General features: G+C 37.9%; 1 long non-coding RNA gene across 1 annotated transcript; it reads right to left on the bottom strand.

Annotated features, from left to right (window-relative positions):
• Nucleotides 1-6842: 6842 nt before the first annotated feature.
• On the bottom strand, nucleotides 6843-7630 carry LOC126706572 (uncharacterized). Its single transcript, XR_007648655.1, has 2 exons — nucleotides 7401-7630; nucleotides 6843-7358 (listed from the first exon to the last, which is right to left on the bottom strand). It is a non-coding gene; the product is annotated as an uncharacterized LOC126706572 (long non-coding RNA).
• Nucleotides 7631-12147: the final 4517 nt, after the last annotated feature.

Below are 12147 nucleotides of genomic sequence, written 5' to 3' on the forward strand. Positions count from 1 at the left end.
CATGTGGTCCGGGGAGCCAGGCATGACTATGGTTCTGTTTAATACTTAGAAAGATGTCATTAAGTATTAATTTACCCAAAATATGTGGTCTGAGGGATTAGGCATAACTAAGGTTCTGCTTAGTACTTAAAAAAGATGTCATTAAGTATTAATTTACGCAAAGCATGTGGTCTATGGAGCCAGGCATGACTATGGTTCTATTTAATATTTAGAAAAGTAACTTAATATATCAATTTACCAAGGTATATGGTCCAAGGAGCCAGGCATGACCAAAGTTCTGTTTGATATTCGAACAAGTAGTAGAACGTGTGACGCATAACGTGATAAACCGAAATATGGTAAAGAAATCTTTCATTAATAATAATACCTTCTTAGGTTGCTTACATTCCAGGGGTGTGGAACAACGTTTTTCTCTAAATCTTCAAGATAATATGCACTTATTCCAGCCACTAAAGTTATGCGATATGGCCCTTTCCAGTTAGGCCCTAACTTTCCCCAAGCTAGGTTCTTGGCAGTACCTAAAACCTTTCTTAATATCAAGTCTCCAGGTGCCAGTGGCCTTAGCTTCATGTTGGCATCATACCCTTACTTGAGCTTATGCTGATAATACGTTAGTTGGACGATGACATTTTTTTTTTTTGCTCTTCAATTAAGTCTAAGTTCTTTTCTAACAGCCCATCATTATTGCTCAGAGTGAAAGAACTCATTTTCAATGTTAGGAATCCAGTCTCTAGAGGAATAATAGCCTCGGCTCTATAAGTCATTGAAAATGGTACCTCTCCTGTTGATCTGCGAGGTGTGGTCCAATATGTCCAAAGGACGTGTGGTAGCTCTTCCACTCATTTTCCCTTCGCATCATCTAACCTCTTCTTAAGTCCACCCACTATGACCTTATTAATAGCCTCAGGCTATCCATTCCTCTATGGGTAATCCAGGATGGAGTATCTATTCGTAATTTCTAGGTCATAATAATACCTCTTGAAGATTTTGCTATTAAACTGAAGACCATTGTCCAAGATAAGTGTATAAGGGATCCTAAATCGAGTGACAATGTTTTTCCTAACAAATCTCTTAGCATCCACATCTCTGATATTTGCCAATGGTTCAGCTTCAACCCACTTGATGAAGTAATCTGTGCCGACTAGTAAATATCTCTTATTCCTTGCTGCCTTAGGGAAAGGTCTAATAATATCCAAGCCCCATTGAGCAAAGGGCCAAGGGCTGGACAGAGAATTAAGGATCCCTCTTGGCTGATGAATATTTGGGGTAAATCTTTAGCACTGGTCACACTTCTTCACATATTCTTGTGCTTCCTTCTGCATGTTCGGCCACTAATATCCCTGGGTAAAGGCTCTGTGAGATAAGGATCTGCCTCCTGTATGACTTCTACAAATCCCTTCATGTAACTCCTTCAGAAGTAGCTTTGATGCCTTAGGGTGTATGCACAGCAAGTACGGCCTAGAGAAGAAGTGTTTGTACAATTTTTGGTCCTTGGACAGCCAAAACCAAGGAGCCTTTCTTCACACCTTGTTAGCTTCTGACTTCTCCTCTAGCAAGATATCTTCCTTAAGGAATAACATTATAGGGTCCATCCAATTAGACCCCACCCTGATTTGATGGATATGGACCATTTCCCTCTTCACCTCAATAGGCTTGCATAAGTCTTCAACAAGGATGACCCAAGGTAAACCCAAGGTAAACCCTGTGCCGAAGAGGTTGCAAGAGTGGCTAGAAAGTCAGCATGTGTGTTTCCATTCCTAGGGATATGCAGCAAACTGAAAGACTTAAACCCTAATTACAAGTGCCTAACTTGATTCAAATATTCTTGCATTCTCACATCCCTAGCCTCTAACTCCCCTCTCACCTGGCCTACGACCAATCTTGAATCTGAGAATATCTCCACTACCTTTCTACCCATTTTTTGAACCATGGCCATCCCTGCCAATAGAGCCTTATACTCAGCCTCTTTATTTATGGCTGAGAAACCTAGTCTTAAGGATTTCTCAGTAGTGACCTTCTTAGGAGATTCTAGAACCAGCCCTAGTCCGAAACCTCTTGATTTGCTGCGCCATCAACATATACCCTCTAGGATAAAGGCTCCCGTGAGGAGACCATGCCAACTAATTTTCCATCCATGCCCTACTTCTCCACCTCTTCTTCTGCTGGGGATTCAGCAAACTCGACTACCAAATCTGCAAGGACCTGACTTTTAACAGAGGTGCAAGGCATGTACTTAATGTCAAAAGCCCCTAGGATTGTACCCCATTTGTCAATCCTCCTTGTGAAGTCAGCACTCCGAAGTAGTGATCGAAGTGGAAGTTGGGTTAAAACAACAACGGTGTAGGATTGGAAGTAGTGGGAGAATTTACGTGTAGCATGTACCACTGACAAAATAGCCTTCTCTAATGGTAGATAATGAACTTCTGCCTTATGTAATGACCTGCTCACATAATAAACTGGCCTCTGCACACCATCATTAACTCGGACAGCACCAAGTTTATGGCATGAGAAGCCACAGCAGTGTAGGCAAACAAGACCTCGTCCACCTCAAGCCTGGATATGACAGGTGGTCAAGAAAGGTACTCCTTAAGCTGCTGAAAGGCCGAGGCACACTCCTTGATTCACTTAAATCCCTTCCACTTATTCAACAACTGGAAGAAAGGTTTGTATCTATCCGTTGACCGAGAGATAAACCGGTTCAGGGTAGCAGTCATCCTTGTTAGCTTCTGGACCTCTTTGGGATTCCGAGGTGGTTGTAGACTGTTAATTGCATTAACCTGATCAGGATTAACCTCAATTTCATGATGAGTGACCATATAGCCTAGAAACTTGCTTGATCCCACACCGAAAGAGCACTTGGAAGCATTAAGGTGCAGCTTGTGTTTCCTCAATATTTCAAAAATATCCCCAAGGTCTCCCACATGCTCAGACACCGCCTTACTCTTTATCACCATATCATCTATATAGACTTCAATATTCTTGGCCAATCGTAACTCAAACATCCTAGTCATCATTCTTAAACAGGTAAACTCTGCATTCTTCAAATCAAAAGGCATCACCTTGTAGTGGTAATTTCCAGTAGGGGTGACAAAAGCTGTCTTCTCTTGATCACCCAAAGCCAGTGATATTTGATGGTATCCTTGAAATGCGTCCAAAAAGCTCATTCGAGAATGGCCTACAGTTGCATCTACCAGCTGGTCTATCCAAGGCATAAGAAAATGATCTTTTGGGCAGGCCTTATTTAAATCGGTGAAGTCCACACACACTCACCAATTCCCATTATTCATTTTCACCACTACCGTATTGGCCAACCACTTAAGGTAAAACACCTCCTTAATAGCCCTTGCCCACTTAATCTTCATCACCTCATCCTTGACAGTATCAAAATGGTCTTTAGATGAGCACCGATGTGGTTGCTTTTTGGGGGTCACAGATGGATTGACATTCAAATGATGACAAATGAAGTTGGTATCCACCCCAAGAGCTTCGTAAGCACTCCATGCAAATACGTCAATGTTTCCCCTGAGAAATTCTATCAACTCTTCCTTCTCTTGAGGAGGTAGCTGAGGTCCGACCTGAAAAAATTCTCCAGATCATCACCTACAACAATTTTCTCCAAGTCCTCACATTTCGCCCCATCGGCTGTCTCCTCCGTGGGTAACATCGGAGTCATTGATTGCTCTAAGCTCCTCTCAGCGGAGGCTGAAGACTCCAGTCCTGGCTAACGCGTTATTGCAGCGATCAAGCACTGCCTCGCCACGGACTGGCTCTTAACCAGCTCCTCAATCCGATTTCCAGACGAATTTTTTACCTTTAAATGTAGAGTGGAGGAAACGACCCCTAGGGCATGAAATCAAGGTCTTCCCACATGGCCGTGTAGGGAGAATAAGCATCCACTACAATGAAATTCACTTCCATCACCTCTGATCTAGCTTGTACGGGCAGATGAATCTGGCCCTTAGAGATGACAACTTTCCCGTCAAAACTTACCAGAGGTGAATCATAAGCTGTCAAGTCCGCATGTTTCAAGCCCAGCCTGCTGTACAAATCGAGGTACATAATCTTTGCTCCACTGCCTTGATATACCATCACCCTCTTAACATCATACCCCCCTATCTTGAGGGTGACCATCAGGGTATCATCATGCGGCTGTATGGTTCCTGCCTTGTCCTCCTTAGAGAAACTCATAGCTAGCCGGTTCTCCACTCTAATCCTCTTCAGCTTAGGTTTCGAGTCCTCGGTAGGTAGTCGGGCTATAGACATCACCCTGGAGGGGTGAGAGCCAGTTCTCCCCGAGGCCGTGAAGATGACATTGATGGTGCCCAAAGGGGGCCTTGAAGAAGCATTCCCCTGAGCCCCTGACCCTACTTGGTCTCCTTGCCTATTGAACCGATATAAAAACTTTTTTAACCTTCCATCTTTGACCAGCTGCTCTAGATGATTCCACAAAGTTCTACAATTCTTAGTGGTATGTCCTCGTTCCTAGTGGTACTGACAATGAAGGCTTTGGTTGTGCCTCATGGGGTCTCCTCCCATCTTGTTTGACCATTTGAAGTATGACTCATTCTTGATCTTCTCCAAGATTTGATGTACTGGTTCTTGGAACACCGTGTTAACCATCTGAGGAGCCGTAAGCCCAAGCTACCCAGCAAAATCTCTTCGGGGTCTATTATTGTTGTATCGGTCTAACCTGAAGTCCCTCCTCTCCTGAGGGACAACCTTAGTCTTCTCCTTCCCTTGTTGTTGGTCTTCCTCAACCCTCTTGTACTTATCAATTCGGTCCATGAGCTGACGTACACTGGTAGTAGGTTTCCCAGTCAAAGACTTCTTCAAACCATGCTCGGCAGATAAGCCAACCTTGAAAGTCTTGATGGCCACATCGTTAAAGTCATCATCTATCTCGTTGAACATCTCCCAGTATCTATCTGAGTATGTTTTCAGGGTCTCCCCTTCTTGTATGGCCATAGATAGTAGGGAATATAAGGGTCGAGGAACCCTGCTGTATGTAATGAAGCGGGACCCAAAGGCCTGAGAGTGTTCCTTAAAGGAATCAATAGAACTTGCTCCCAAGCTATCAAACCACCTCAATGCCACAGGCCCCAAACTGGATGGGAATACTTTGCACATCAGAGCCTTGTTCTTGTTGTGCACAACCATTCTCTGGTTGAAGTGGCTTACGTGTTCCACAGGGTCTGTTCGACCATTATACACGGTGAACGTGGGCTGGGTGAACCACCAAGGAAGTCTCCTTCCCTCAATTCTGTGCATGAAGGGTGATTTGGAAATTCGGTTGAATGCTCCGCTCATCGCATCATTTCCCAAGCTTTTGGAAGATGAATTCCTGTTTCTGCACTCATGGTGATATTCCTCATCATACGAGAAAGACTCATTAGGAGGAGTTCTTAATCTACGTCTATAACTACCATCCTCTTCATTGTTAGAAAAGCAGTCAGAATTGGAGGGAGTTCGCTTTCACCGTTCATGGCACAGCTTTCTCTTCAAATGATCAATCTCCAGTTGTAGGGCTCTAGTATCCTTCTCATGAAAGAGGTGGCTCCCATTTCGGGACTGGCTCCTGCTAGTATGGGTGGTATATACATTAACCTCCTAGTCCATTCTTCACTCAAGGTTGACAAAATGATTTTCACGTTGGGATCCCATAGATTCTGTCTGGTTTGGACCTGAAACTACCATAGTTGAATGTCAAATTCATTAAAACGCAAGAATTCCCCACAGACAACGCCAATTGTAAGGATGCAATTTGGGTCCCTAGCCCAAAGGATAAATGAATTCAGGCCCAACAAACCCAATACAATGAATTTGTAAAGAATTGGTTGGAAAACTGGGTTTTAATGAATCAGACAAAAAGCAAAGTGGATTCAGTTGACAAGAAAATGAAGATAGACCTATTTATTCTAAATAAAATCATCCTTGACACAGTCAGAGGAGACCAGTTCTTATATATTTCTCTCTAGTTTGATTACAAGCTCAGTTTTTTATTGCTATAGTGTTTTTCTCTTAATTTTTCGACCTCTTTTTCATCAGGGGTCTCTTACATTATATATCTCCCTTTGAATGATCATGGCCCTTTACTTGTCGGTCGTCCAAGCCATTACTTGAGTGCTTGTCCCATCGAACACTCTCACAAGCCTTCTATGAGTTGGAGCAACCAAGGCAACACTGTTTAGGAGTCTTCTCCACATAAATGCAGCTAGAAAGTTAGCTGCAGAGCATTCAATGCGGTGGTAGTAGCTTTTTCTTAGATATTTCTTAGTTCCCATTTCGTCCTGTACGTTCATAGTGCATATCCTTATCAACAGAACTTCTTGAAACGTTACTCCGGATAATAGAACTCACCTTCTAACCCCTTCTTCATTTAGTTGAGAAGATACTCCTCCTTGGCCTACATTTCCCAGCCTTTACAGTCATAGCTTGCTTGTGAAGTTCAAAGTCTTACTCCTTCCTCACTATTGATCTATTCTCGGACCATTGTGCCTCCTTGGACAAGGCCCAAGGCCCAATATATATTTGGGCCTTCGTCCCCACAACGTTTATTCATTATCTCATCCTTATTTGAGTCATCAAAAAGTAATTTTCTAAAAAAAGAGTGACCTATGGACACAACCTTCAAGACAACATTGTTAAAAAATTATCAATATAAATGAAAGGAAGATAAGCAAAACAAGTTCTATAAAATTCGTTTGGGGGCACTGAAATTACTTAGTTTATGAAATATAATATAACAACAAAACTCCCAAAAGCATTTACCAAAACAAGGTCGGCACAAGACATAAGTATAAGATTGAATATAGACTTAAGTATAGAAGATATGACATCAATCATAGAAAATACATAAACATTTCATATAACACAAAAATGTTGTGATTACATAAGTGGCATAATAGAAAATACCAAGAAATCACATAAGAGTCCAGACCTTTTTTGGTACATAACAAAATACAAAAAAAGAAAAAAAAAAAAAAAAAAAAAAAAAAGTGCTAGTACCAAAAATTAAGTTGGAATAAGACATCATTTACAGGTGTCAAAACCTAGGCCTAAAATAAGCTAGTACAAAAAATTAGGTTGGAACAAAGACTTCATCAATATGTGCCAAACCTAGGCCTAAATAAGCTAGTACAAAAAACAAGCACAAGACATCATCTACATGTCAAACCCAACTATTTACCACTAGTTAGTCTTGCAATGATTTCCTTTTGGCGTTTTTCAAGAAAAGTTCTTTGAATTTCGGTCATGCCACTTGTATCCATCATCATTATTTTTTTGTCCTCCTTTTCCATTTCAATACGAAACCCTTCATTTTCAATCCCAATTCTTTCATCCTCTTTAAACATTTGAATCTGAAGCCTTTCCTTTTCAAAACCAATTCTTTCTTCATCTACTTGAACCCTTTCCTTTTCAAAACCAATTCTTTGTTCATCTACTCAAACCCTTTCCGCTTTGATTCGAAAAGCCTCTTTTTCTTGTTCATGTGCTTCTTCAGTGTAGTGCAATTTCTTTGCCAAATATTCCCCAAAATCTTTATCACCATCCTTTCTATTTCGATTAGCCTTTTCGGCATTTCTACCAATCGGTCTCTCAAACTCTGTTGTGTTATTAGCCCGCGCCCCCCCCCCCCCCCCCCAACTTCACCTATTGAACTTGAAGTTTGAGGTTACCCTTTTGATCTTTCCTTAGGCATACTCCACTTTCATTGGTTCTTCAATAAAAGCTAACAATGTTCAAATTGGAAACATGTATTGTTTGGTGATGTAACTTTATACAAAACCTTTGCTTGATCAAGCTAAATTACCAAAAAAAAAAAAAAAACATAATTAGTACTTTCAAACTATTGCTAAAAGTTAATATTTTGACATTGCAATATAATTTATACCTTGTCTTTCTCAGTTGCACCACTTTGATTCTTTGCTTCAATATTTAGCCATGACCCCACAAAATTTACTTGTCTCCCTATTAATCTTAGACCATAAACTTTTTAGGGAGGAGGAAGAATGCTTTGTTCCATAGGTATTGTGCTGGCAAAAGTATTGCCAAACTTTAGCAGTAAATGTCTCCTGCTTTTGCTCATTACCACACACAGGATCCATGCTAGTGTTAAGCCATGTCGAGACAAGGAGGACATCTTCCTCCACACTAAAGTTGGCACCCCGTGTTGCTGTCTTGGGGGTGACAATTTCAAGTTCTGGGGAAGAATCTTAAATACACATTGGGGGATTTTGAGATTTTTCCAAAAATTGTGCCTCAAAATTGGAATCGGATTGTAAGATATTAGCATATTGGGATATGTTATATTGTGAATCCATCCCTTTTAAAATAGGTAATGTAAACAAATTAGTAGCTATTCCCAAAATTGAACCCAAAAATTTGACATAAACATTGTGATTACATCTTCAATTGGACCCTATACTATATGACAAACATAAAGTTGATATTATACAAAAACTTTTAATTTTCTTTACATATCCAATGATTTGTCCTAACTACATGATTAGTATCCCTATAGATCATCAAGGGGATTCCAACTTACAAGGGGTGTAGAAACAAGATTAGGATATTCAAATTACATGGGGCGTATGTAAAATCTTTGGCAACAATTTGGTGATGATATATACAGGATATTGAAAAGAAAGCTAATTATAGAGCTATTGAAAAGAAAACTATTGAAAAGAGAGGATGAAGAAAACAACAGATGGAGCTACTCAAAATTCATTTTAGACATATAACAAAAAAATAAAAACAGAGGAGGAAGACAATAACATGCCTCTGTATCAAAAGTCCAATCAAGCTATAGCTGAGAAACCACCCACCGATGACCCAAACGGTTAAAGAAAGAACCCACCGATTCTTCACCGAATCAAACAAACAAATAGCCACCGATTCAAACAGACAAACACAACCACCGATTCATCATTTCATCAAACAAGCACCAATAGCAACCTTCACCGACCTAGCCACTAATTCAAACAGACAAACACCAACAACAACCATCACCGATCCAACTACCCAGAAACCACAAACCCAGAAACGATGAGGAAGCGCGCTTCATTGAGAAACCCAAAAATTCCAAACGAAACCCAAAATTAAACCAACCCTTCAATCTTCAGTTTGGGGATAGAGCAATACAGTGAAGAGGAAAAAAAAAACACCAACTTGTTCCATCACCAATCCAGCCACTGAGAAACTACAAACCCAGAAACGAGGAGGAAGCACGCTCCACTGAGAAACCCAAAAATTCCAAAAGAAACCCAAAATTAAACCAACAACCCTTGATTCTTCAGTTTGGGGATAGAGTAATACAGTGAAGAGGAAAGAAAAGTCATCGAAAAAGAGAGTGATTAAGCATGGGCAATGGAGCTTCTATAGTTGGGAGAGAGAGGGAGAAGAGTGACTGAGATTAAGAGAATGAGTGAGAAGAGGAGAGTGTAGCTTGTGACTCTGTACCGTGTAGAGTAAATTAGAAGAGAGAAGGTTCTCATTTTCTATTAAAATAATAATATTATTTTTACAACCAAGTGAACAGTAGGTTCTATATATAAGAACCCACTGTTCACAGGTTACAATAATTTTTAACCAAAAAAAATACAATAATTTTTAAGAACCCATACCCAGATGTTGGACAATTTTTTATTTTTGGATGTAAAATAGCAACTGGGGGTGTTTACACCCGCTAGTGCTAGTGTTCTCAACCAGCAGATTGCAATCCAAGGTGGCAAATCAAACAAATTTTTTCTTCCTTTCTCCTAGCCCTCAAACCAAGAAAAATCTAACAAGGATATATGTAACGCCTCTATATGGGATAATAATCCAAAGTGGTAAATCGAATAAGTTTTTCTTTCTTTCTCCTACTCACCCCCTCTTCCAACTTGGGAAATTTTATGTAATGGGAATAAGTGTAACACCTACTCCCAAATAAAGTGTTAGTCTCACGCGGAGATCGTGTGGGGCCCAACACTAATCCATTAAAATAAGAATGGGAAGAGAATCCATTTTACATTGAAGATTTTATATTTTTTAGATTAGTAGTGCTACGCCATTTAAATGTGTTAAATTTGAACCATGAAATGAATCTTTTTCGAATAGAGGATCCTCCCAAACCAACTAATGTAAGACCCAAATTATAGTTTCTAAGTTCTAACCAATATAAATCTTCAATCTAAATCACTTCAAAGTGTTGATAGAAGGAGGTGTAAATCTTCTCAATGGTCCATACTTTTCATATTTAGATTTACGTTTTATATTCAGTCTAGTACCAATGTAGGCCACTAGAATTCAAACAAAAACACAAAAGCATGACGAACACAAAAACATGCTAAAATAAAATTGGTCACAAGGACACAAAGGATACTTAGCACTTGGCTATCACTTTGTTAGTATATGACTAGTGATTATTCTCATTAAAGGGGAAAAAATAATTATTAAAAATTTGGCAAACTTTTTTTAAAAGCAAATAAGTATAATTTAGAATTTTTTTTTTTTTTTTGGGTGCGGGTATATCTAGAGCCCGTTTGGTAATGTTATTCTAGTAACGTTATTTAAGTGTTGTGGAAATATGTGTAGATGAAAAAGTATTGTGGAAATACGTTTTGTGTTGTTTAAACAACAAAAATTATTGTTTAAGCAACACAACCAAACACTTCTATGTCTTTTTAAGTGTTGAAAATTTTATTGATAAATACATAAAACTTAAAAAAAAAATTTATCTTTTCCTATTATTTTTTCTTGGGAAATTAACCAAAAAATTACCAATTAGAAATTTGGATGAATTTTGTTTGTAGTTAACATTTCGAAGTGGTACCATTATGCGCCTATAATGTGATGGTTATTCTACAAATATAAATGCTAAATATTTGTAGGATAGTATAGAATTTCTATTTCTTTATATAAAAAGCGGCTATGCCGTTACAGTGCTTCGGCACTGTGCACTCAGTGTGTTTGCATTGTGCAAGCACTGTAGCGGCAACAGTTTTTTGTTTTTTTGAGTCTTTTTTTTTTTTTTTTTTTTTTTTTTTTTTCGCTTTCGGTTTGTTTTGTACTTTTTGTTTTTTTGTCTTTTCTTTCTTTTTTATATACAGTACTTTTGGTTTAGTTAACCAGTACTGTAACTATAGTCCCTAAAGTTTTTTTTTTAAAAAAAATTTATGTAAGCTTGTATATATATTGTTATACTGACGTAACAAATTTCATAATTATTGATTGGAACTGTAGCTACAGTGCCTAAATTTTTTTTTCCCAGTAATTGGTTTATGTTTTTTTTTTTTTTTTTTTTAAATATTTATGTAAGCTGGTATATATATTGTTATACTAACACAACAAAGCGCATGCACTGTAACTACAACAGTGCTTTTGGTTTAGTTACCTACAGTGCCTAAAGTTTTTTTTTAGTAAAAGGTTTGTGTTTTTTTTTTTCTTTTCTTTTTAAATATTTACATTTATGTAAGTTGGTATATATATTGTTATACTGCTGTAACAAATTTCACAATTATTGACCAGCATTATAGCTACAGCGCCTAAAGTTTTTTTTTTTTTTTTTTTTTTTTTTTGCAATAATCAGTTTGTGTTTTTTTTTTTTTTCTTTTAAATATTTATGTAAGATGATATATATATTGTTATACTGACACAAAAAATTTTATAATATTTTCAAAATTATTGAAGTGTCAATTTCTTACAAGTCGAAATAAAATAATAAAATATGAGACTATGACTAACCACAATTAAAAATAAATATTTTGAGAAAATGTTACGACACTTCTTGTGTAGTGCTTTTGGTTTAGTTAACTAGCATTGTAGCTACTATATATAAAAGTGCGAATGCACTAAATTATTGTAGCTACACTGATTTGGTTTTGTGAGACACTTTTTTTTTTTTTTTTCAAGTTTTGAACAGTAATTACAGTGCCACTTCTACAGTTTTTTCTTTTTTAGTAATCGGTTTGTGTTTTTTTTCCTTTTAAATATTTATGTAAGCTGGTATATATATTGTTATACCGACAAAAATTTTTTTTACAATATTTTCACAATTATTGACGTGTCAATTTTTTACAAGTCAAAATAAAATAATAAAATATGAGATTGTGACTAACCACAACTAAAAATAAATGTTTTGAGAAAATGTTACAACACTTATTGTGT

Source organism: Quercus robur, chromosome 11 (assembly GCF_932294415.1).
Source record: "Quercus robur chromosome 11, dhQueRobu3.1, whole genome shotgun sequence".
NCBI lineage: Eukaryota > Viridiplantae > Streptophyta > Magnoliopsida > Fagales > Fagaceae > Quercus > Quercus robur.